Source organism: Ranitomeya imitator, chromosome 4 (assembly GCF_032444005.1).
Source record: "Ranitomeya imitator isolate aRanImi1 chromosome 4, aRanImi1.pri, whole genome shotgun sequence".
Classification (NCBI taxonomy): domain Eukaryota; kingdom Metazoa; phylum Chordata; class Amphibia; order Anura; family Dendrobatidae; genus Ranitomeya; species Ranitomeya imitator.
Genome location: NC_091285.1, coordinates 569,760,194 through 569,786,868, shown reverse-complemented (window position 1 = coordinate 569,786,868; position 26,675 = coordinate 569,760,194). Strand labels below are relative to the sequence as shown.

Here is a 26,675-nt window from a genome sequence, read left to right as displayed (position 1 = left end):
ACTACAGATGTGACGTACAGATCACTACAGGTGTGACGCACAGCTCACTACAGATGTGAAACATGCGGCTCACTACAGATGTGACACACGTAGCTCACTACAGATGTGAAACATGCAGCTCACTACAGATGTGACACACGTAGCTCACTACAGATGTGACACAGCTCACTACAGATGTGACACACGTAGCTCACTACAGATGTGAAACATGCAGCTCACTACAGATGTGACACACGTAGCTCACTACAGATGTGACACAGCTCACTACAGATGTGACACACAGCTCACTACAGATGTGACACACAGCTCACTACAGATGTGACACAGCTCACTACAGATGTGACACAGCTCACTACAGATGTGACACACAGCTCACTACAGATGTGACACGCAGCTCACTACAGATGCGACGTACACATCACTACAGGTGTGACACGCGGCTCACTACGGATGTGACACACTGCTCACTACAAATGTGACACAGCTCACTACAGATGTGACACACTGCTCACTACAAATGTGACACACAGCTCACTACAGATGTGACACGCGGCTCACTACAGATGTGACATACACACACACGGCTCACTACAGATGTGACGTACAGATCACTACAGGTGTGACGCACAGCTCACTACAGATGTGAAACATGCGGCTCACTACAGATGTGACACACGTAGCTCACTACAGATGTGAAACATGCAGCTCACTACAGATGTGACACACGTAGCTCACTACAGATGTGACGTACAGATCACTACAGATGTGACACGCGGCTCACTACAGATGTGACGTACAGATCACTACAGATGTGACACGCGGCTCACTACAAATGTGACATGCGGCTCACTACAGACGTGACATGCGGCTCACTACAGATGTGACACACGGCTCACTACAGATGTGACACGTGGCTCACTACAGATGTGACACACACAGCTCACTACTGATGTGACACGTGGCTCACTACTGATGTGACACGTGGCTCACTACTGATGTGACACGTGGCTCACTACTGATGTGACACGGCTCACTACAGATGTGACACACGGGGCTCACTACAGATGTGACACGGCTCACTACAGATGTGACACACGGGGCTCACTACAGATGTGACACGGCTCACTACAGATGTGACACACGGGGCTCACTACAGATGTGACACGGCTCACAGATGTGACACACATGGCTCACTACAGATGTGACGTGCACAGCTCGCTACAGATGTGACTCAAAGCTTGATTTTGTTTTGTTTCTGTTTGCATCCTTATGACATTGAACACACAGAAGTACGGCAGAGGCCTCATGCACCTTTATCCAGGCCATTGTTATGTTTGCTAATGACAGGTGTTATGAAGGCAATCCAGAAACACAGTGTGCTTAGCGATCAGAGCGCACACAGTGATCTGACAAATACCCAAAAATACAAGAACGAGCTCTGAGACGTGGAAACTCTGTAGACTGCACACCTGATCCTATCCTAAACACAACTAAAAGCGGCTGTGGATTGCGCCTAACAACTACCTAGGCAACTCGGCACAGCCTAAGAAAAAGGCTAGCCTGAAGATAGAAAAATAGGCCTGACTTGCCCCAGAGAAATTCCCCAAAGGAAAAGGCAGCCCCCCACATATAATGACTGTGAGTAAGATGAAAAGACAAAACGTAGGGATGAAATAGATTCAGCAAAGTGGGGCCCGATATTCTAGGACAGAGCGAGGACAGTAAAGCGAACTTTGCAGTCTACAAAAAACCCTAAAGCAAAACCACGCAAAGGGGGCAAAAAAAACCCACCGTGCCGAACTAACGGCACGGCGGTACACCCTTTGCGTCTCAGAGCTTCCAGCAAAACAAAAGACAAGCTGGACAGAAAAAACGCAACAAAAAAGCAAAAAGCACTTAGCTATACAGAGCAGCAGGTCACAGGAACAATCAGGAGAAGCTCAGATCCAACACTGAAACATTGACAAGGAGCAAGGATAGCAGCATCAGGCGGAGTTAAGTAATGAAGCAGTTAACGAGCTCACCAGAACACCTGAGGGAGGAAGCTCAGAAGCTGCAGTACCACTTGTGACCACAGGAGTGAATTCAGCCACAGAATTCACAACAGTACCCCCCCCTTGAGGAGGGGTCACCGAACCCTCACCAGAGCCCCCAGGCCGACCAGGATGAGCCGCATGAAAGGCACGAACAAGATCGGAAGCATGAACATCAGAGGCAAAAACCCAGGAATTATCTTCCTGAGCATAACCCTTCCATTTAACCAGATACTGGAGTTTCCGTCTAGAAACACGAGAATCCAAAATCTTCTCCACAATATACTCCAATTCCCCCTCCACCAAAACCAGGGCAGGAGGCTCAACAGATGGAACCATAGGTGCCACGTATCTCCGCAACAACGACCTATGGAATACATTATGTATGGAAAAGGAGTCTGGGAGGGTCAAACGAAAAGACACAGGATTGAGAACCTCAGAAATCCTATACGGACCAATAAAACGAGGTTTAAATTTAGGAGAGGAAACCTTCATAGGAATATGACGAGAAGATAACCAAACCAGATCCCCAACACGAAGTCGGGGACCCACACGGCGTCTGCGATTAGCGAAAAGTTGAGCTTTCTCCTGGGACAAGATCAAATTGTCCACTACCTGAGTCCAGATCTGCTGCAACCTATCCACCACAGAATCCACACCAGGACAGTCCGAAGACTCAACCTGTCCTGAAGAGAAACGAGGATGGAACCCAGAATTGCAAAAAAATGGAGAAACCAAGGTAGCCGAGCTGGCCCGATTATTAAGGGCGAACTCAGCCAACGGCAAAAAGGACACCCAATCATCCTGGTCAGCGGAAACAAAACATCTCAGATATGTTTCCAAGGTCTGATTGGTTCGTTCGGTCTGGCCATTAGTCTGAGGATGGAAAGCCGAGGAAAAGGATAGGTCAATGCCCATCCTACCACAAAAGGCTCGCCAAAACCTTGAAACAAACTGGGAACCTCTGTCAGAAACAATATTCTCAGGAATGCCATGCAACCGAACCACATGCTGAAAGAACAAAGGTACCAAATCAGAGGAGGAAGGCAATTTAGCCATGGGCACCAGATGGACCATTTTAGAAAAGCGATCACAGACCACCCAAATGACTGACATCTTTTGAGAAACGGGAAGGTCAGAAATGAAATCCATCGAAATATGTGTCCAAGGCCTCTTTGGGACCGGCAAGGGCAAAAGCAACCCACTGGCACGAGAACAGCAGGGCTTAGCCCTAGCACAAATCCCACAGGACTGCACAAAAGTACGTACATCCCGTGACAGAGATGGCCACCAGAAGGATCTAGCCACTAACTCTCTGGTACCAAAGATTCCAGGATGACCAGCCAACACCGAACAATGAAGTTCAGAGATAAGTTTATTAGTCCACCTATCAGGGACGAACAGTTTCTCTGCTGGACAACGATCAGGTTTATTCGCCTGAAATTTTTGCAGCACCCGCCGCAAATCAGGGGAGATGGCAGACACAATGACTCCTTCCTTGAGGATACCCGCTGGCTCAGATAAACCCGGAGAGTCGGGCACAAAACTCCTAGACAGAGCATCCGCCTTCACATTTTTAGAGCCCGGAAGGTACGAAATCACAAAGTCGAAGCGGGCAAAAAATAACGACCAACGGGCCTGTCTAGGATTCAAGCGCTTAGCAGACTCAAGATAAGTCAAGTTCTTATGATCAGTCAATACCACCACGCGATGCTTAGCTCCTTCAAGCCAATGACGCCACTCCTCGAATGCCCACTTCATGGCCAGCAACTCTCGGTTGCCCACATCATAATTACGCTCAGCGGGCGAAAACTTCCTGGAAAAGAAAGCACATGGTTTCATCACTGAGCAATCAGAACCTCTCTGTGACAAAACCGCCCCTGCTCCAATCTCAGAAGCATCAACCTCGACCTGGAACGGAAGAGAAACATCTGGCTGACACAACACAGGGGCAGAACAAAAACGACGCTTCAACTCCTGAAAAGCTTCCACAGCAGCAGAAGACCAATTAACCAAATCAGCACCCTTCTTGGTCAAATCGGTCAATGGTTTGGCAATGCTAGAAAAATTACAGATGAAGCGACGATAAAAATTAGCAAAGCCCAGGAACTTTTGCAGACTTTTCAGAGATGTCGGCTGAATCCAATCCTGGATGGCTTGGACCTTAACTGGATCCATCTCGATAGTAGAAGGGGTAAAGATGAACCCCAAAAATGAAACTTTCTGCACACCGAAGAGACACTTTGATCCCTTCACAAACAAAGAGTTAGCACGCAGGACCTGAAAAACCATTCTGACCTGCTTCACATGAGACTCCCAATCATCTGAGAAGATCAAAATGTCATCCAAGTAAACAATCAGGAATTTATCCAGATACTCACGGAAGATGTCATGCATAAAAGACTGAAACACAGATGGAGCATTGGCAAGTCCGAACGGCATCACTAGATACTCAAAATGACCCTCGGGCGTATTGAATGCAGTTTTCCATTCATCTCCTTGCCTGATTCTCACCAGATTATACGCACCACGAAGATCTATCTTAGTGAACCAACTAGCCCCCTTAATCCGAGCAAACAAGTCAGATAACAATGGCAAGGGATACTGAAATTTAACAGTGATCTTATTAAGAAGGCGGTAATCAATACACGGTCTCAGCGAACCATCCTTCTTGGCTACAAAGAAGAACCCTGCTCCCAGTGGTGATGACGATGGGCGAATATGTCCCTTCTCCAGGGATTCCTTCACATAACTGCGCATAGCGGCGTGTTCGGGCACGGATAAATTAAATAATCGACCTTTAGGGAATTTACCAGGAATCAAATTGATAGCACAATCACAATCCCTATGCGGAGGTAGAGCATCGGACTTGGGCTCTTCAAATACATCCTGATAATCAGACAAGAACTCTGGGACCTCAGAAGGGATGGATGACGAAATCGACAAAAATGGAACATCACCATGTACCCCCTGACAACCCCAGCTGGATACCGACATGGAATTCCAATCCAATACTGGATTATGGGTTTGTAGCCATGGCAACCCCAACACGACCACATCATGCAGATTATGCAACACCAGAAAGCGAATAACTTCCTGATGTGCAGGAGCCATGCACATGGTCAGCTGGGCCCAGTATTGAGGTTTATTCTTGGCCAAAGGTGTAGCATCAATTCCTCTCAATGGAATAGGACACCGCAAAGGCTCCAAGAAAAACCCACAACGTTTAGCATAATCCAAATCCATCAGATTCAGGGCAGTGCCCGAATCCACAAACGCCATGACAGAAAACGACGACAAAGAGCATATCAAGGTAATGGACAGAAGGAATTTGGACTGTACAGTACCAATGACGGCAGACCTAGCGGATCGCTTAGTGCGCTTAGGACAATCAGAAATAGCATGAGTGGAATCACCACAGTAGAAACACAGACCATTCAGACGTCTGTATTCCTGCCGTTCAACTCTAGTCATAGTCCTATCGCACTGCATAGGCTCAGGTTTAACCTCAGGCAGTACCGCCAAATGGTGCACAGATTTACGCTCGCGCAAGCGTCGACCGATCTGAATGGCCAAAGACAAAGACTCATTCAAACCAGCAGGCATAGGAAATCCCACCATGACATCCTTAAGAGCCTCAGAGAGACCCTTTCTGAACAAAGCTGCCAGCGCAGATTCATTCCACTGAGTGAGTACTGACCATTTCCTAAATTTCTGACAATATACTTCTATATCATCCTGACCCTGGCACAAAGCCAGCAAATTTTTCTCAGCCTGATCCACTGAATTAGGCTCATCGTACAGCAATCCGAGCGCCAGGAAAAACGCATCGACACTACTCAATGCAGGGTCTCCTGGCGCAAGAGAAAATGCCCAGTCTTGAGGGTCACCGCGCAAAAAAGAAATAATAATCAAAACCTGTTGAATAGGATTACCAGAAGAATGAGGTTTCAAGGCCAGAAATAGCTTACAATTATTTTTGAAACTTAGAAACTTAGTTCTATCTCCAAAAAACAAATCAGGAATAGGAATTCTTGGTTCTAACATAGATTTCTGATCAATAGTATCTTGAATTTTTTGTACATTTATAACGAGATTATCTATTGAAGAGCACAGACCCTGAATATCCATGTCCACACCTGTGTCCAGAATCACCCAAATGTCTAGGGGAAAAAAAAAAGTGAACACAGAGCAGAAAAAAAAAAAAAAATGATGTCAGAACTTTTTCTTTCCCTCTATTGAGAATCATTAGTTAGGCTCCTTGTACTGTTATGTTTGCTAATGACAGGTGTTATGAAGGCAATCCAGAAACACAGTGTGCTTAGCGATCAGAGCGCACACAGTGATCTGACAAATACCCAAAAATACAAGAACGAGCTCTGAGACGTGGAAACTCTGTAGACTGCACACCTGATCCTATCCTAAACACAACTAAAAGCGGCTGTGGATTGCGCCTAACAACTACCTAGGCAACTCGGCACAGCCTAAGAAACTAGCTAGCCTGAAGATAGAAAAATAGGCCTGACTTGCCCCAGAGAAATTCCCCAAAGGAAAAGGCAGCCCCCCACATATAATGACTGTGAGTAAGATGAAAAGACAAAACGTAGGGATGAAATAGATTCAGCAAAGTGGGGCCCGATATTCTAGGACAGAGCGAGGACAGTAAAGCGAACTTTGCAGTCTACAAAAAACCCTAAAGCAAAACCACGCAAAGGGGGCAAAAAAAAAAACCACCGTGCCGAACTAACGGCACGGCGGTACACCCTTTGCGTCTCAGAGCTTCCAGCAAAACAAAAGACAAGCTGGACAGAAAAAACGCAACAAAAAAGCAAAAAGCACTTAGCTATACAGAGCAGCAGGTCACAGGAACAATCAGGAGAAGCTCAGATCCAACACTGAAACATTGACAAGGAGCAAGGATAGCAGCATCAGGCGGAGTTAAGTAATGAAGCAGTTAACGAGCTCACCAGAACACCTGAGGGAGGAAGCTCAGAAGCTGCAGTACCACTTGTGACCACAGGAGTGAATTCAGCCACAGAATTCACAACAGGCCATATTACAACTCTTTAAAAAAAAAAAAAAGATTCTTCATTTTCGATTTATTGAAGTCACTTTTCTTTTTCTGTCTCATGGTAATTGCTGACATTTTTTGCGCCAAATTCTTCAGATGGCACATGCGGTTCATGCATTTGATGCAAAGTCAAAAATGCTCTTTGTTATTGTCTTTACACTTTTTTTGTGACATTTCAGCATCAAAATTTCCAAATTTTTTTTTTTTTTTAAAGTCGCAAACATGTGCCAAATTGAAAACTCCTCTAGAAACTTTACTGCAAGGGGGCAGACTGGAGAGAGATGCACAAAAAATGGGATATTTGGTAGAAGTCATAGTTCATGAATCTGCCTAAAGGATCTGAATAAGAAAAGTTTGGGGTCTCTCTTCCACGTCCAGTCTTAAGGTTGGTTTTGCTTTCATCATTTGATCATGCTGTCCTCCCTTTATATCCCACTTTACATGTTTCTGCCTCTCCTGTAAAGGTGGCGTTTTAAAGCAATATATCTATCATAGGTTTTCGGTAATCTGGCTGTGGCTCGTAAGATGCCTTGATTTTGCCAACTGGTTCTTCACCAATTTGCTTACAATGTTGTTTACTGCACTTGCACTTTTTAGAGCCTACATATTTAGCTATACTTTTGCCGTTCCTTTATCATTTATTTATTGCTTGGTCACTTTTCTATTAATATTTTCAGTATTTGAGATGTTTTTTGGGGTTTTCTTTATAGTATTACTGGGATAATGACATTGTTTTTTGCATTGTATACTAACCTTATCGGACGTGGCACCTAGGTGTCATTATCCCTGTTATTTGTACTTATTTTAATTATTATATTTTTCTGTACATTATTTGTAATAAAGTAATTATATATTAATTCTTAAACTGCTCTAAGGCCCATTTCTTTTTTGGTTATATTATACATTTTTTGTGGTAGAGCTAAAAATTGTTGGCCCTTTTTTGGTAATTGCATAAGAAAAGTTGTTTACGAAAAATGAAGAAAAAAAAGAGAAAGACAACTTAAAATGTGGCACTAAACCTATAGAGAATAGTGTGCAAATACTAAAGCTACTAAGTGGGAGCAATTTACTCAAGAAAACAGGAGAAACAGCAATGATGAATCGGGAGGCTCTGTGTGCATGAGCTCTAAGGCCTCATTCAGACATCAGAAATTTCCAAAGTAAAAAAAGTGGATAATCTCCGCGCTGCTTGACGTATAAAACAGTCCAAAGAGAAAATCAAATGAAAAAGTGGCTTTATTCAACACGTTTCGGAGCACTATGACTCCTTCATCAGGATACCACAAATGTATATGCATATACTGCACATTTGTGGTATCCTGATGTAGTCATAGTGCTCGGAAATGCGTTGAATAAAGCCACTTTTTCATTTGATTTTCTCTTTGGACTGTTTTATATGTCAAGCAGCTCAGAGATAATCCACTTTTTTTTTACTTTGGTTTGGTCACGAGACCGGGTGGATCTGCAGCAGCTGACCCTTTCATGACCCTGTATTTGGGCTCTATCTGGTGAGTAAATCCAATCGGAATTTATCAATATAATCTTTTTCTGGTATGCACTGAATGTCCCCAGCTCTCCCTCTGTATATTGCATTGATTTTGTATGCTTTCCTGTCATGATCCCAATGGCAGGGGATCACAAAAGGACAAGCACAAAAAACAAAACAAGCTCTAGGGTGATGGAAACTGAGCTGACCGCGATCCTGAACCTCAACACACAACTAGCTGTAGCCGGGGAACGTGCCTACGATGATTTCTAGACGTCTCGCGCCAGCCGAAGAACTAACTTTCCCTATTAGAAGAAACACAGACCTCTCTTGCCTCCAGAGAAACACCCCACAGAAATAGCAGCCCCCCACATGTAATGACGGTGAAATGAGAGGAAAGCACATACGTAGTTATGAAAACAGATTCAGCAAAATGAGGCCCGCTAAAGCTAGATAGCAGAGGATACAAAAGTGAACTGCGCGGTCAGCGAAAAACCCTACAAAAAAACATCCTGAAATTACTTGAACTCATGTTCCAACTCATGGAACATGAGGAGTAATATCAGCCCACTAGAGCAACCAGCAAAAAGGAATCACATATCTGCAAGCTGGACTAAGACAAAAATTAAGCAAAACGTGGAACAGAAAAATCAAAAACTTAGCTTGTCCTGAAGAATACAGAAGCGGGAAGCAGAGGTAACAAGACACACTGATTACATTGATAGCCGGCGAGGAAATGACAAGAAAGCCAGGTTAAATAGGAAACTCTCATATCCTGATAGAACAGGTGGACACAAGAGACCGCAGAGAACACAAGTCACCCAGTACCATCTGTAACCACCAGAGGGAGCCCAAAAACAGAATCCACAACAGTACCCCCCCTTGAGGAGGGGTCACCGAACCCTCACGAGAACCACCAGGGCGACCAGGATGAGCCCTATGAAATGCACGGACCAAATCAGCAGCATGAACATCAGAGGCAACCACCCAAGAATTATCCTCCTGACCATAACCCTTCCACTTGACCAAATACTGGAGTCTCCGTCTGGAAACACGAGAATCCAAGATCTTCTCCACAACATACTCCAATTCTCCCTCCACCAGCACCGGAGCAGGAGGCTCAAGCGAAGGAACAACAGGTACCTCATACTTCCGCAACAACGACCGATGGAACACATTATGAATAGCAAACGATGCCGGGAGATCCAAACGAAACGACACAGGGTTAAGAATTTCCAAGATCCTATAAGGACCGATGAACCGAGGCTTGAACTTAGGAGAAGAGACCTTCATAGGAACAAAACGAGAAGACAACCACACCAAGTCCCCAACACGAAGTCGAGGACCCACGCGGCGACGGCGATTAGCAAACTGCTGAGCCCTCTCCTGGGACAACTTCAAATTGTCCACCACATGACTCCAAATCTGATGCAACCTATCCACCACCATGTCCACTCCAGGACAATCAGAAGGCTCCACCTGACCAGAGGAAAAACGAGGATGAAACCCCGAATTACAAAAGAAAGGAGAAACCAAGGTAGCAGAACTAGCCCGATTATTAAGGGCAAATTCGGCAAGCGGCAAAAAGGTAACCCAGTCATCTTGATCAGCAGAAACAAAACACCTTAAATAAGTTTCCAAGGTCTGATTAGTTCGTTCCGTCTGGCCATTCGTCTGAGGATGGAATGCAGACGAAAAGGACAAATCAATGCCCATCTTAGCACAGAACGTCCGCCAAAATCTAGACACAAACTGGGATCCCCTGTCAGAAACGATGTTCTCCGGAATCCCATGCAAACGAACCACGTTCTGAAAAAAACAGAGGGACCAACTCAGAGAAGGAAGGTAACTTAGGCAAGGGTACCAGATGAACCATCTTAGAAAAGCGGTCACACACAACCCAGATGACGGACATTTTTTGAGAGACAGGGAGATCCGAAATAAAGTCCATGGAAATGTGCATCCAAGGCCTCTTCGGGATAGGCAAAGGTGACAACAATCCACTGGCCCGAGAACAGCAAGGCTTAGCCCGAGCGCAAACTTCACAAGACTGCACAAAAGAACGCACATCCCTCGACAAGGAAGGCCACCAAAAAGACCTGGCCACCAAGTCTCTAGTACCAAATATTCCAGGATGACCTGCCAACGCAGAAGAATGGACCTCGGAGATGACTCTACTGATCCAATTATCCGGAACAAACAGTCTTTCAGGCGGACAACGATCAGGTTTATCCGCCTGAAACTCCTGCAAAGCACGTCGCAAGTCTGGGGAGACAGCCGACAAAATCACCCCATCCCTAAGGATACCAGTGGGCTCAGAATTTCCAGGGGAGTCAGGCACAAAACTCCTAGAAAGAGCATCCGCCTTCACATTCTTTGAACCTGGCAGGTATGAAACCACAAAATCGAAACGGGAGAAAAACAGTGACCAACGAGCCTGTCTAGGATTCAGACGCTTGGCAGACTCAAGGTAAATCAGATTTTTGTGATCAGTCAAGACCACCACACGATGTCTAGCACCCTCAAGCCAATGACGCCACTCCTCAAATGCCCACTTCATGGCCAAAAGCTCCCGATTACCAACATCATAATTCCGCTCAGTGGGCGAAAACTTTCTAGAAAAGAACGCACATGGCTTCATCACTGAGCAATCGGAGCTTCTCTGTGACAAAAACCGCCCCCGCTCCAATCTCGGAAGCATCAACCTCAACCTGAAAAGGAAGCGAAACATCTGGCTGACGCAACACAGGAGCAGAAGAAAACCGGCGCTTAAGTTCCTGAAAGGCCTCCACAGCCGCAGGAGACCAATCAGCAACATCAGCACCCTTCTTAGTCAAATCCGTCAAAGGCTTAACAACACTAGAAAAATTAGTTATGAAACGACGATAAAAATTAGCAAAGCCCAAGAACATCTGTAGACTCTTAAGAGATGTAGGCTGCGTCCAGTCACAAATAGCCTGAACCTTGACGGGATCCATCTCAATAGTAGAAGGGGAAAAAATATACCCCAAAAAAGAAATCTTCTGGACTCCAAAGAGACACTTTGAACCTTTTACAAACAAAGAATTGGCCCGCAGGACCTGAAACACCTTCCTGACCTGCTGAACATGGGACTCCCAGTCATCCGAAAAAACCAAAACATCATCCAAATACACAATCATAAATTTATCCAGATATTCACGGAAAATATCGTGCATAAAGGACTGGAAGACAGAAGGAGCATTAGAAAGTCCAAAAGGCATCACCAAATACTCAAAATGGCCCTCAGGCGTATTAAATGCGGTTTTCCACTCATCACCCTGCTTTATCCGCACAAGATTATACGCACCCCGAAGATCAATCTTAGTGAACCATTTAGCCCCCTTAATGCAAGCGAACAAATCAGTCAACAATGGCAAAGGATACTGATATTTAACTGTAATCTTATTCAAAGGACGGTAATCTATACAAGGCCTCAAGGAACCATCTTTTTTGGCTACAAAAAAAAAACCTGCTCCCAAAGGGGACGAAGATGGACGGATATGTCCCTTTTCCAAGGACTCCTTAACATAATCCCGCATAGCAGTATGCTCTGGCACTGACAGATTGAACAAACGACCTTTAGGAAATTTACTGCCAGGAATCAAATCTATAGCACAATCGCAATCCCTGTGAGGAGGAAGCGAATTGAGCTTAGGCTCCTCAAAAACATCCCGATAATCAGACAAAAATACCGGAACCTCAGAAGGAGTAGATGAAGCGATAGAAATCGGAGGTGCATCATCATGAACCCCCTGACATCCCCAGCTTAACACAGACATCGTTTTCCAGTCCAAGACTGGGTTATGAGTTTGTAACCATGGCAGACCAAGCACTAAGACATCATGTAAATTATACAGTACCAGGAAGCGAATCACCTCCTGATGAACGGGAGTCATGCGCATGGTCACTTGTGCCCAGTACTGAGGTTTATTCATAGCCAAAGGTGTAGAGTCAATTCCTTTCAAAGGAATAGGGACTTCCAGAGGCTCCAGACTAAACCCACAGCGGTTGGCAAATGACCAATCCATAAGACTCAGGGCAGCGCCTGAATCCACATAGGCATCGACGGAAATGGCTGATAATGAACAAATCAGAGTCACAGACAGAATGAACTTAGACTGTAAAGTACTAATGGCAACAGACTTATCAACCTTTTTTGTGCGTTTAGAGCATGCTGATATAACATGAGCTGAATCACCACAATAAAAACACAACCCATTTTTCCGCCTATAGTTTTGCCGTTCACTTCTGGACTGAATTCTATCACATTGCATTGTCTCAGGTGCCTGTTCAGAAGACACCGCCAAATGGTGCACAGGTTTGCGCACCCGTAAACGCCGATCAATCTGAATAGCCATAGTCATAGACTCATTCAGACCTGTAGGCGCAGGGAACCCCACCATGACATCTTTAATGGCCTCAGAAAGGCCATCTCTGAATCTTGCAGCCAGGGCGCACTCATTCCACTGAGTAAGCACCGACCATTTCCGAAATTTCTGACAATATATTTCTGCTTCATCTTGCCCCTGAGAGAGAGCCAATAAAGCTTTTTCAGCCTGAATCTCTAGGTTAGGTTCCTCATAGAGCCAACCCAATGCCAGAAAAAACGCATCCACATTGAGCAACGCAGGATCCCCTGGTGCCAATGCAAATGCCCAATTCTGAGGGTCACCCCGCAGGAAAGATATAACAATCTTGACTTGCTGAGCAGGGTCTCCAGAAGAGCGAGATTTCAAAGAAAGAAACAACTTGCAATTGTTCCTAAAATTCAGAAAACTAGATCTATCTCCAGAAAAAAACTCTGGGATAGGAATTCTAGGTTCAGACATAGGAGCATGTACAACAAAATCTTGTATATTTTGAACCTTAGCAGCAAGATTATTCAGGCTGGAAGTCAAACTCTGGACGTCCATGATAAACAGCTGAGGTCAGAGCCATTCAAGGATTAAGAGGAGGTAAGACGCAGCCAGGCTGCAATTAAGGCTATGCAGCAAACTCTGAGGGGGGGAAAAAAAAAAAAAAAACTTCCTCAGACTACTTTTCCTCCTACTTCAGCCAATACGATTACCACTTTTTGGCCGGCTATACTGTCATGATCCCAATGGCAGGGGATCACAAAAGGACAAGCACAAAAAACAAAACAAGCTCTAGGGTGATGGAAACTGAGCTGACCGCGATCCTGAACCTCAACACACAACTAGCTGTAGCCGGGGAACGTGCCTACGATGATTTCTAGACGTCTCGCGCCAGCCGAAAAACTAACTTTCCCTATTAGAAGAAACACAGACCTCTCTTGCCTCCAGAGAAAAACCCCACAGAAATAGCAGCCCCCCACATGTAATGACGGTGAAATGAGAGGAAAGCACATACGTAGTTATGAAAACAGATTCAGCAAAATGAGGCCCGCTAAAGCTAGATAGCAGAGGATACAAAAGTGAACTGCGCGGTCAGCGAAAAACCCTACAAAAAACCATCCTGAAATTACTTGAACTCATGTTCCAACTCATGGAACATGAGGAGTAATATCAGCCCACTAGAGCAACCAGCAAAAAGGAATCACATATCTGCAAGCTGGACTAAGACAAAAATTAAGCAAAACGTGGAACAGAAAAATCAAAAACTTAGCTTGTCCTGAAGAATACAGAAGCGGGAAGCAGAGGTAACAAGACACACTGATTACATTGATAGCCGGCGAGGAAATGACAAGAAAGCCAGGTTAAATAGGAAACTCCCATATCCTGATAGAACAGGTGGACACCAGAGACCGCAGAGAACACAAGTCACCCAGTACCATCTGTAACCACCAGAGGGAGCCCAAAAACAGAATCCACAACACTTTCCCTGGCGTCTGAGTGTCTGTGCAGCGTGTTGTGAATTCCGCTCTTGGGCTCCCTCCGGTGGTTGTAAGTGGCACTTTTGTGAGTTCTGCTCTTGGGCTCCCTCTTGTGGTTTCAAGTGGTATGGCTGCTCCTTGGATTTAGCTGTCAGCAGCTGCTTCCACTGATTCTCTTTTCTGCTCTGCTATTTATGTCTGGCTCTTTCCTTCAGCCAGTGCCACTTGTAAATGGTTTCTGGTTGGATTCACATCTCTTTGGATTTCCCTGTTATCCTGACCAGCTCAGCAAAGCTAAGTTCTTGCTTGCTCTTTTCTGTCCACAGATTGTGGACTTATCCTTTCTGTGCTTTCTATGTTTGTCCAGCTTATCAGTATGAATTAATTCTGTCTTGCTGGAAGCTCTGGGAAGCAGATTTACCCTCCACACCTTTAGTCAGGTGTGGAGATTTTTGTAATCTCTGCGTGGATTTTTGTAGTGTTTTATACTGACCGCACAGTATTCCATCCTGTCCTATCTATTTAGCTAGACTGGCCTCCTGTGCTCATCCTGGTTTCATTCTGTGTATGTCTTTTCCCTCTCCACTCACAGTCATTATTTGTGGGGGGCTAATCTATCCTTTGGGGATTTTCTCTGAGGCAAGATAGTTTTCCTGCTTCTATCTTTAGGGGTAGTTAGCTCTTAGGCTGCGTCGAGGTGCATAGGGAGAGTTAGGAGCATCCCACGGCTACTTCTAGTGTTGTGTTGAGCTTAGGGACTGCGGTCAGTACAGATACCACTTCCTTCAGAGCTCGTTCCATGTTGCTCCTAAACCACCGCATCATGACAGCAGCGCATATAATCTTTTTCTGGTATGCTTTCTTACCCATCATCTTGTTTCCATGACCTGTTTCAGGTCTCTCAATATGTTATTCTGGCATATCTTTGAGTGGTCAGTCCAACCCCTCCCTCTCTTTATGACCTTTGCTTTACTCTCTACATCTGGGCTCCCATACCCACCCACCTCCTCATTCCCACCTGATTGCCCTTATCTGGGATATATTCAGATCCAGGAGTCTGACCGAGACGTAGTCTTATCCATGCATCTTTCTCATTCCAACTTTCAAATTACATATTTTTAATTACTTTGAATTAGACTGGAATTGACTGGAAGGTAACAGAAAAGAAACCGAAACACTGTAGTGGTTTGGTATTCTCTTTCACCCCCATACTACTTTCCTTCTTACAATCTCCTGCAATCCCTCCACCTAGTAAAGAACTACTCATTTCTTCCTCCATCCTCCCCAGCCATCTCACCTGCTCCTCAGAACTGTTCCTCCACATACAATCCTTTTTCTCTAGACACACACGGCCCCATCATGTCCTATCCTTCTCCCACCTTCTAACGCTCTGTCTGCTACTCCTCATCTCTGGTGACGTATCCCCAAATCCTGGCCCTCCTCAACACATCCCCACACTCATTTCTAACCTCCTGCCACAATCCTCTACACAAAGGTAGTGATGGCTAGCACTCGACTGGAGTAGAGGTGACGGTGCTAGTGAAGGGAACTAGGAGTTCCGAAGTCACTGAATATAAAAGATCACTGCACACGCTCAAAGCGAAGATATGCTCTCAAGTGGAAGTTTATTGATAGTTGATGCAGGAAAAAGCGACTGGTCAATTTTGACGTTTCGGCTAAAGCATAGCCTTGGTCACAACGTCGCTGCAATAAATACAGAAATACAAATATTTACAAAAATATATACAATGAAATCGTGTTATGTACACTATATACAAACAATCTACATAAAGGAAACTTGTGATGAACATGTACAGAGAAATAGCTCTGTAAGACAATGTAACGAGATGTATTTTAAAATGAGATGATGCACTGTAGAGGGATATCTATAAAAAGAAAAACTGGAAAAAGGAACTGGGTTCACCTGGGCATAGGTGTATAGGGAAATGTGACCCTAGAATAGTGCATGCAATATGACACACGTGGATGTTTAGAACAAAGTTTCAAAGGCAAAAGGTGGCCTATGTGGTTCTATCGTGCCAGAAGATAGTATCTAACTGAATTGGGGCGACAAGAGGAGTAGCCCACCTAGAGTGCAGAGTCCGTCTCAGTCTCAGGGTAGTGCAGGTGTAGCAGTGGTATGAGGTAACGGCCTGGTAGGGATGAATGATAGAAATGAGAACCACTGTACACTGCAGGTTATGATAAAATTCGTGGAGAAGAACAAGGACCTACCCTGTGGAAGGCTTGGATTCAAGGCTGAGCAATGTCTCTTTGCAAGAGTGATAAAATGGGTAAAGATCCAGGTACTGTGCCCAAGGCCTGTTGAGAGGGCACAGTACCTGGATCTTTACCCATTTTATCACTCTTGCAAAGAGACATTGCTCAGCCTTGAATCCAAGCCTTCCACAGGGTAGGTCCTTGTTCTTCTCCACGAATTTTATCATAACCTGCAGTGTACAGTGGTTCTCATTTCTATCATTCATCCCTACCAGGCCGTTACCTCATACCAGTGCTACACCTGCACTACCCTGAGACTGACTCTGCACTCTAGGTGGGCTACTCCTCTTGTCGCCCCAATTCAGTTAGATACTATCTTCTGGCACGATAGAACCACATAGGCCACCTTTTGCCTTTGAAACTTTGTTCTAAACATCCACGTGTGTCATATTGCATGCACTATTCTAGGGTCACATTTCCCTATACACCTATGCCCAGGTGAACCCAGTTCCTTTTTCCAGTTTTTCTTTTTATAGATATCCCTCTACAGTGCATCATCTCATTTTAAAATACATCTCGTTGCATTGTCTTACAGAGCTATTTCTCTGTACATGTTCATCACAAGTTTCCTTTATGTAGATTGTTTGTATATAGTGTACATAACACGATTTCATTGTATATATTTTTGTAAATATTTGTATTTCTGTATTTATTGCAGCGACGTTGTGACCAAGGCTATGCTTTAGCCGAAACGTCAAAATTGACCAGTCGCTTTTTCCTGCATCAACTATCAATAAACTTCCACTTGAGAGCATATCTTCGCTTTGAGCGTGTGCAGTGATCTTTTATATTCAACACAATCCTCTACACGTTTTCCCAACCATGATAACCTCATACCCATTCATCCAGCCCCCACTCCCCCGATCCCCCTACCTGGAGCACTGTGGAACGCATGCTCTGTCTGCAACAAACTGCCATTTATCCATGACCTCTTCATCACCAACAAACTCTCCTTCCTCGGCCTCACTGAAACCTGGCTCACCCCCTCTGACTCAGCCTCTCCAGCTGCGCTTTCCTATGGCGGATTCCCTCTCTCTCACACCCCTCGCCCCAGCAACAAACGTGGTGGAGGGGTTGGCTTGCTCCTGTCTGACACCTGCTCCTTTACTCCAATCCCCCTACCACCCTCCGCTACTCTTACCTCGTTTGAGGTGCACTCCGTCCGCATCTATTCCCCCTCCAGCCTCCAGCTGGCTGTCATCTACCGCCCCGCAGAACTAGCCATCTCCACCTTTCCCGACCACTTCACCACCCAGCTACTTCTTTTTCTCTCTGCTGACATCCCCACTATCATCATGGGTTACTTCAATATCCCCATTGACACTTCCACCTCAGCTGCCTCTAAACTTTTATCACTGACTGCCTCCTTTGGCCTCAATGGTCCTCTGAGGCCACTCACAAAGATGGCCACACGCTGGACCTCATCTTCACCCACCTCTGCTCCCTTACTAATCTCATTAACTCACTCCTCCCCCGTCTGACCACAACATACTGACATTCTCTTCCCTCTCCTCGTGTGCAATCCCAGCTCCACAAACTCAGTCTTGCAGAAATCTCAAACACCTCAACTTAAATCACTCTCTGAGTCCCTTCTCCCTCTTACAGACATAGCCTCCCTTCATGACACAGATGCTGCTGCCACTTTTTATAACACCACAATAACAGCAACACTCGATTCGGCCATCCTGATCATGCATAGCAAAACTCGTACACTCAACAGGCAGACCTGGCTGACCAGCCTGACCAAAGAACTGAGACGGGCTTCCAGGATCGCTGAGCAGAGATGGAAGTGATCCCACTCTGCCGATCACTTCACTGCATACAAGCAGTCCCTCGCCAGCTTCAAGTTCACACTCGCTGCCGCAAAACAAACTTACTTCTCATCTCTCATATCCTCCCTGTCTCACAACCCTAAACAGCTTTTCAACACTTTCAATTCTCTACTCCGTCCCCCTGCACCCTCCCCCCCTCTCATTTCTGCTGAAGACTTTGCCTCCTTCATTAAACAGAAGATCGATGCGATCAGAGAAAGCTTTGGCCCACAGCCCCCAATGCCCCTCCTAGCTGCTCATCCCTGTTCCTCCAAGACCAGCTTCTCCACCATGGCAGAAGATCAGCTCTCCACCCTCCTTTCAAGATCACACCTCACCACCTGCACGCTTGACCCGCTCCCATCCCACCTCATCCCTAACCTTTTCAAAAGACTGACCGTTTCATCCCTAACCTTGCCACGGTCTTCATCCCAACCCTAACAGATCTCTTCAACCTCTCACTCACAACAGGTGTCTTCCCCTCAGCCTTGAAACATGCCAAGATCACACCCATCCTCAAAAAACCCTCCCTCAACCCATCCTCTGTGTCTAGCTATCGCCCAATATCTCTTCTCCCTTATGCCTCAAAATTACTGGAACAACACGTTCATCTTGAACTGTCCTCCCACCGCTCCTCCTGCTCCCTCTTTGACCGGTTACAATCTGGCTTCCGACCCCATCATTCAACTGAAACTGCCCTAACTAAAGTCACCAATGACCTACTAATTGCCAAGAGAAAGCAACACTACTCTGTCCTCCTTCTCCTGGACCTGTCTTCTGCCTTTGACACTGTGGGTCACTCCCTTCTGCTACAGATCCTCTTATCTCTTGGCATCACAGACTTGGCCCTATCCTGAATCTCATCATATCTGACAGACTGAACATTCAGTGTCTCCCTCCCCCACACCACCTCCTCACTTCGCCCCTTGTCTGTCGGTGATCCTCAAGGCTGTGTTCTAGGACCCCTACTCTTCTCCATTTACACCTTCAGCCTGGGACAGCTCATAGAATCCCATGGTATGCAGTATTATCCCTACGCCGACGACACGTAGATCTACCTCTCCGGACCTGACCTTCACCTCCTTACTTAACAAAATCCCACACTGTCTGCTATCTCGGCCTTCTTTTTTGCTCGCTTTCTAAAACTGAACTGGGACAAAACAGAATTCATCATCTTTCCCCCATCTCACTCTACCCCTCCACCAAACCTACTGTATCCGTCAATGGCTGCTCATTTTCCCCAGTCCCACAAGCCCGGTGCCTCGGGGTGATCCTCGACTATGCCCTCTCTTTTAAGCCACATATCCAAGCCATTGCCTCTTCCTCCCGTCTCAAACTCAAAAATATTTCCCAGATCCGCGTATTCCTTGACCGCGACACCACAAAAACACTAGTGTATGCCCTTATCTCCCGCCTTGACTACTGCAACCTCCTACTCTCTGGCCTCCCCTCTAGCACTCTGGCACCACTCTAATCCATCCTACACTCTGCTGCCCGACTAATCTACCTGTCTCCCCGCTATTCTCCAGCCTCTTCCCTATGCCAAGCCCTTCACTGGCTTCCTATCACCCAGAGACTCCAGTTCAAAACCCTTACAATGACATACAAAGCCATCCACAACTTGTCTCCTCCATACATCTGTGACATGGTCTCCTGGTACTTACCTACACGCAGCCTCTGATTCTCTCAAGATCTCCTTCTCTACTCCCCTCTCATCCCTTCTTCCCACAACCGTATCCAAGACTTCTCCGTACTTCCCCCATATTCTGGAACTCTCTACCCCAACACATCAGACTCTCGCCTACCATTGAAACCTTCAAAAAGAACCTGAAGACTCACCTCTTCCGACAAGCCTACCGCCTGCAGTGATCCTCAAACTACTGAACCGCCACATAACCAGCTCTACCCTCGCCTAGTGTATCCTCACCCATCCCCTGCAGACTGTGAGCCCTCGCGGGCACGGTCCTCCCTCCTTATGTACCTGTGTGCCTTGTTTTTTGCTCATGTTTAATGTATTTGTCTATATTTGCCCCCTTTTTCACATGTAAAGCACCATTGAATAAATGGCCCTATAAAAATGTATAATAATAATCTCCTAATACCCGGATAAGATCCTATTGCCCTTTTTTTCCCTTCCAGCAGTTTATTGATCAGAAATTTCCTGGCATGGAAAGAAAACATCTGATTGTGGTCAGTGTGTCGGTTTTTACCATCAGTGTTTCATCAGTGATTTTCTCTTTTGAAAAAAATAAATAAATTTCAAAGCTTCACCTACCCAGTGCAATGTTACTCGCAGACTGCACGTGGCTGGCTTTGTGAGCTGACAGTGGTCTTTAATGTACCCATGAACATCTATAGGTAATTTTAATCCGTGACTCAGATAAAACAGACACATCTCCTCGAGTTTTTTTTGCCGACAGAGCTCTGTAGATTATAATGAGTACATGTTCTATCTGTGAAAAACACGCGAGGACACATTCATGGTAATTGGGCAGTTGAATGAGATCTAAGGCTTCAAGTACAGGACCCTATCAGCACATAGACAGGGACCCCATCACATTTTAGGACACAGCATATGCCTTGTGCTCAGAATCTTTATAAACACAGGAACTTTTTTCCGCTTGTCCTTGAAGCTGTTGACACCGGACACCTGCCGCTGACAGGTGATGAGCAGCACATATCTAGGAAGACCTGGTTTATGGAAAACAACAGTCACGCTTCTCCCTACTTATAGGTGACGGTTTGCTGATCAAATAAACGTTGTTAGAAGTGATCCAAATTCTGTTCCACAGTCTGTACATTACATTATGGCTTTTGCTCCATTTCCGTGAAAATGACTGTAATGTAGACTGAATAATTCAGTATGCTAAATTGCTTCTTTAAAAGGTCTAATTTTGTAGACGCAAAATGTTTTGATTTATTATAAGAGTACTTAAATTAAAAATTGACGATTTGCCTTCATTTTGTAGATCTGTTTCAGCCTTTGTGATGGTATGATAGATGGAGATTGATCTGACCACTATTTGCATGTGAGAAGTTTGTGGTGAGGACAGTGATTTGCTTACTTTACTATGAGCTGAAGAACTGTGGGGTGAGGGGCCAAATATAAGAGGAAGGGTTACTAATCAAGAATGGCAGCAAATTGGCTGAGCAATCACTGGTGACAGCAGTGACTCTCCTTAGCCAGTGACTGGCCGAATAGTCATATTCTTACCATTTCTTCATACCAAATGGTAGCCAAGTAGACCAGGTAAGCTTTGGAAAGAGAGCTGTATGGGAATAGACAAGTCAAGCATCACGTCTTTTCTTTTAAATCCATTTGAGCCCTTTGCAAAATAATATTAGTTGGGAAAGTACTTTAGGCCTCGTGCGCAAAACAGAGTATAATATGTAGAGGCACAAAACCTTGCATACCAACACTCAATGCCAAATACTGATGAAAAAACTCTGTATGCATCCATATGAAATCATAGGGGCCATGATCCTCAATGGAAGCCTTATTACGGCTTCATGCCAAACAGAACGGACGTGAGGAGTAATAAGTCTTGGGGTACGGCCTCATTCACTTTTCTGAGCAGCCTTGTAGAGAAGAGCAGATTTGGATATACACATATGCTGGTAAGAGGGGGATTAAATATGGTAAACTGGAGATAGTATGAGTAGAATATGCTTGATATACTGTCGGTATCTTGCCTATAAGTGAAGGGGCACAGAGTCACGGTGTACTTTTCATGGAGAAACTTTGGCTGTCTATATAACAGGTTCTTGGAGTAAACACTGATGAACCGGGGCCAATGTGTTTTGCTTATCAAACTTGCCTTTAACATATTATATTTCTACAAAACTCCTTCTTTGTCCAGCAGCAGCAATGATGATGGGAAACATTAGAGGTAAAAAGAATCTGAGAAATGATGAAATGTTATCTTCAGAGGAAACTGACAATGAGCGCATGAAACAATATCAGATGACAGGAAACCGTGTACTCCCTTGTCTTACTTCATCTTGTTCACGACATGGTAAATGTCATGTGTGACAGTAAACCTGTATTCATCTGGTTTGCCTACATGTCTCTGACATATACCTGACATTAACTATATAGCCTCAAATGCTGATTATAAAGGGACGTTTCACTGGTTTATTCAAGTCCATTCAGTGTATTCAGTACACAACCCGGTGTAAAATCCCACTAATCAAAAAAACTGGGCGTCCAAAGACCCCTGTGTGAATGGAGAAGTAGTGCACATGCTGAACCACCTCCGCTATTCTCCCTAGAAGGAAATGTATCAATTGACAAATGGGTGTTACCATTCTCCTTGTCAAGGAGGTAGGTCATATAGTCTGTAGAAGAGGAGACGCCCCCAACTGGTAAAACCCACTTGTCAATTCATAAATTTCAACCAGGAATAACAGAGAAATATTACAAGATAGAGTTAAATCTAAAGATCTTCTTGCGTTCTTATTTCCTGGAGCATAGAATTTTTTACTAAACCAGATATGTAAGGAGCGAGGACAGGTTCTCTTTTACTTCTGGGTTTTATGGGCTTAATAAAAAGTGATGTAGTTATGCTGAAAACTAGCTAGGCATGGGAGAGACAAATATAATGACAAGACCTATAATTAAACCTAAAAAAAAGATGTTGGGGCATAATAAAATGTGAGAAAGCACCTATTTGGAATGACTACTGGTAAAAGCAGGAAATTATTTCCTATACAGGTTACCAAATGGAAAATGAGAACAAGCAAGCCGGCATCAGGGGGGCGCGGGGATCATCACACTGCAACTTATGTCATAAGGTGCCATTTACAGCATCTGTCTTCTGCTGAAGGGGTCTTCTAATATTAGGTCAGCAATATCAGATCGATGGGGTCCGACATCCTCATGACCAACTACAACAGTGCCAGCAGTTTCCATATGTAAATAATGTACAGAGCAGAGTGATCTGCAGTACCTGGGAGCGGCTACTACACTGTGAAGTTTCGCCCCATACACTGCTTACTGCCGGAGAACATAACGGTTCATCATGGGCTGCCATATTAGTGATTCATCAATGTCAGCGTGATGTAAAACCCCTTTAACTCAGAGAGGTGCGGATTGCTAGGCTATGTTCACACAGTGCATTTTTTACAAATCCTCTTCATAAGCTTAAAACTCCTCAAAAATGTGATGGTTCAGTGGCTATGCTGAGTTTTCAGACTAAAACGAAGCAGAAACCCAAATTTTTTGAGGATTTTTGAAGGATGATTTGGAGAGTTTCTGCTCCCAAAACTCCTTGAAACACTTGTGTGCGCATAGCCTCACGGTAAGCTCACATGGCGCCATTTACAGTGCTTACTACCGTATTGTGACGAGGTCACAGCATTCTTCACTGCCCTTACCAATCTAGGCTTGCCACACTTTAATAGGGAATATTCCTGCTCCTTTTTCCTTGCCGTGTGCATACTCCGAATGTAGAGGAGCACAGGACACATGAAATGAAGCAGCATTGCTTTAAATGTAAATGGCATCGTCCATTTTAGCCGCCATAACAATCCTGTCTTTAAGCAGAAGATAACACGCCAATTCTTCTGCATTTAACCATTTTATCTTTTATTGAAAAAGTCAGACTGTGAAATGATTTCTGCTTTGGCTTTTGGTACAATTTGAGGCAGAAAATCTGATGTTCATGGTGTGAACATTCCATACTTGTAATGTGCTGCACATAATCTAAGCCTCAGCTAGACGTAAACTGACAAACTAGATGGACCAGTTGGTGTTTATTCCCATGCGTCATGTTATGTTCTTCTTATCAAAGTACATGTCTATGGCTCGGTGGTGTTAGCCGTCATTAAAGGGTAAATACGCAGTCAGGCGGCCATATAATGCATTGCACAGGCTGGCTGGTGGCTCTCCTGACCACATCAGGACAACTTCTTGTATTTCTATGCAGCTGTCACTCTTGGGCCGGGAGAGCCACCAGCCAGTCCATGCTCTGCGTTCCGATCTCCAATTTATACGGCTGTCTGACTGCACCCTAACAGTGATTATATATAACATTTTTATAGTGCAAAATATTATCTTTACTAAATGCATTGTAGATCAGATTTTGCTTTCAAATGACAGCATCAACCGGCCATTCGGTGAGCTGATAAGTCAGTGCATTAGAATACAGCGTCTTGCCGCGTCTCCCATTCACCTTTATCCAGTAGTGCAGTAGATCGGGGGTCCTACAGTGCTGGCCCCCATACTGAATATGGCAGAGTATTTAAGTAACCATTTTCTTCTGTCTACATCTAATCAGGCAATATCTGAACGGAGTTCATATATAATCTGTGTACACTTGTTTTTTTATATTTCAGTGTTTTTTTTATAGGTTATGCAAAAATAGCATAAAATATTATTTACATCTTGCTGGTGCGCCCCTCTTCATGTTGCATCCTCACAGGTCCTTTTCTAGTCTGTGCTTACATGAAATCAGTCAGCAGGATTTCACACCGCAAACTATTTAGGCTATGTGCACACGTTGCGGTTTTTGCTGCGGATCCGCAGCAGATTTGACGCTGCGGATCCGCAGCAGTTTTCCATGCGGTGTACAGTACAATGTTAACCTATGGAAAACAAAAACCACAGTGCACATGCTGCGGAAAATTCTGCGCGGAAACGCTGCGGAAAAAAAAGTAGCATGTCACTTCTTTCTGCGGATTCCGCAGCGGTTTTCAACCTGCACCAATAGGAAAGTGCAGTTGAAAACCCGCAGAGGAATCCGCAGAAGAAACCGCGTGAAAATCCGCAGTGAAAACCGCAGTGGTTTTGCACTGCAGATTTTCAAAATCCGCTGCGGAAAAATCCGCTGCGGAAAAATCCGCAGCAAAATCCGCAACGTGTGCACATACCCTGATATGCACATTAAGCTCTTTCTAAGTTTAGCAATACCTATAGGGTATGTTTCCACGTTCAGTAAACGCTGCGGATTGGACGCTGCGTACATCCGCAACGTCCAATCCGCAGCGGCCAAATGTTACAGCATAGCAGATGGGATTTTATGTAATCCCGTGTCCACTATGCGTGCACGGACGCCTCCGGCTTTCCTGCGTATACGCACATGCGACGCGTCTTTCTAGACCGCAGCATGTCTGTTTATCTTGCGGAGACGCTTAGTCTCTGCAAGATAAATATCACAGTCCCATATACAGGATGCTTTGATTCCGCACGGTTGAATGAACACATGTGGTATCACCGCGCGTACAAAAGCCGGCAGCGCTTTGGACGGAGCGAACATGTGCTGCTTCCAAAGCGCTGCCGTATCCTGAACGTGGAAACATACCCTTACATGGCCAGTCCATTTCTCCGTAAGTAAGAATTCAGCTTTTGTATTGTTATGTAAATGAGGCTGAAGGACTGTAATAAATTTGATTTATTGTCACTCCAGCTCTGTCTCCTGCCCAGCAATGCCTCCCTCTGCTTCACTGATGGCTCCTTTGCATGAAGTCACACAGCATAGAAGCTGTCAGCCAAGCAGAAGGCGCTGGGCCGGGAATAGAGCTGGAGTAATGGAGGCCTCAGATCTACAATAGCGCTCCAGCCTCATTTACACATTGATTAAAACGCTGATTTCTCAGTAATGGAGGAACGGACTTGTCATGCAGTGGAATTGCTTGTCTGTGAAAGAGCTAGATGCAAATATAAATAGTTTTGGTGGTGAAATCCTGCTGACAGATTTCCTTTGCTATGCCATAACATTACCACTGTTTTATGCTAAGGTGAATCTGGCACCAGGTATTTGCTATGTAATCTAAGAACACCATAGTGCAGAGATTTATCTAGGCACCCGAGGCAAGAATTCAGTTTGGCGCTTTCCCCCAAAAGCACATATATGATTTGCACACTTAGGCTGCCGTCACACTATCAGTATTTGGTCAGTATTTTACATCAGTATTTGTAGCCAAAACCAGGAGTGGAACAAGTAGAGGAAAAGTATAATAGAAACATATGCACCACTTCTGTATTTATCACCCACTCCTGGTTTTGGCTACAAATACTGATGTAACATACTGACCAAATACTGATAGTGTGACGGCAGCCTTAGTCACATGCCGAGGAGCTGCTCTCCCTAATTCTATCAAGGTTCAGTGAAAAACTGAGAGAAGCGGGAAGAGAAGCTCG

At 44.9% G+C, this 26,675-nt stretch overlaps 1 protein-coding gene across 5 annotated transcripts in view; it reads right to left on the bottom strand.

The window, feature by feature from the left end:
- CERS3 (ceramide synthase 3) overlaps positions 1-26,675 on the bottom strand; it is a 226,499-nt gene that overhangs the window by 112,787 nt on the left and 87,037 nt on the right. The gene's annotated exons all lie outside the window — the stretch shown is intronic.